Below are 1,261 nucleotides of genomic sequence, written 5' to 3'. Positions count from 1 at the left end.
ATTGTGTGTCTACATTTCCACACTACTGCAGCTGAGAGCATAAATCAGGTATTTGCATGTGCAAATGACTATTTAGATGCCCAAATCTAATTTTTAATGCCAATTTAGACATCTATTTAAATATCTAATTGTACTTAAAATATAGGTGCACCTTTTTCATTTGGACCTTGGGCCTTTCCTGAAAATTGGCAATTAAAGAACAATACATGTTTGGCATTCTTTGTTGCAATATTTAAAAAAAAATTAGGAACATATATCTGGTTTTGGAATTATTTCTATCCATGTTTGAAGTTTGCAGCTTATGGCTGTTTTCAGATAGTTTTGTAATCACAGGCTGGAATTAAAAGATCATAATAAAAGTGAGCTGAGATGTCACTCATCTCAGAAATTAAACCTGGACTCCACTCAAATCTAATTCTTATTTGTAATCATTACTGCTGCTTATGCCCCAGTAGGGTGGTACAAAGATACATTGGACTGATGCTTAGGGGCAGCTGAAGGACAGTAATCCACACCATGTAGAGTCAAGCACAGGAGTTTATTATGCACAGCGCTGGCGGAGTGTCACTTTGGTTATTAGGCTCAGAGACACTGCAGAACAATTAATTACAATAGATTATATAGGGTGCTCATTGGGCGGAGAGAAGCGACGGGGATGGGTTTCCCAAGCCCCTGGATAGGGCTCTAGCAGCAAGACAAGATAAGCACAATAAGCCAATGGTCTAAAAGATTACATAATGGCTCCGCCCAAGGCTCAAATTAACATATGGCTGACACACAGGTAATTACCCCCAAACTATGTCTATTAAAGTGTATAGGTTAAATTCTAATTTTGGGGTCCGGGGGAATGAGGTAGCAGCTCTCCCGGTTGACCAACAGGTACATTCCTGGAGATGTAAAGCAAAAAAGCAGTAATTAGTATTTTACAATAACAATTGTTTATAAGTTTACCCTTGCATTTCTGTGGGCTAGAATTGGCATACATCTGTGAGGGGAGGGTGTCCTAACTTATGTCAATTATATTAGGCCTCTCCCTGAACTCTGTCTGGGATCTGAGGGGGTACCACTATCTCCTCCCTGCATTAGGGAATACCCATGAGGCCTTTCTCAGCGCTTCATGTGTCTATAATTCACTATAAGGATGCCCAATTACCAGGGGCGGCTCTATGTATTTTGCCGCCCCAAGCACGGCAGTCAGGCAGCCTTTGGTGGCATGCCTGCGGGAGGTCCACTGGTAACACGGATTCGGCGGCATGCCTGC

The sequence above is a fragment of the Terrapene carolina genome, unplaced genomic scaffold (genome assembly GCF_002925995.2).
Source record: "Terrapene carolina triunguis isolate 2854851 unplaced genomic scaffold, T_m_triunguis-2.0 Scaffold34021, whole genome shotgun sequence".
NCBI lineage: Eukaryota > Metazoa > Chordata > Testudines > Emydidae > Terrapene > Terrapene triunguis.
Note: the sequence above shows the minus strand (reverse complement) of the source record.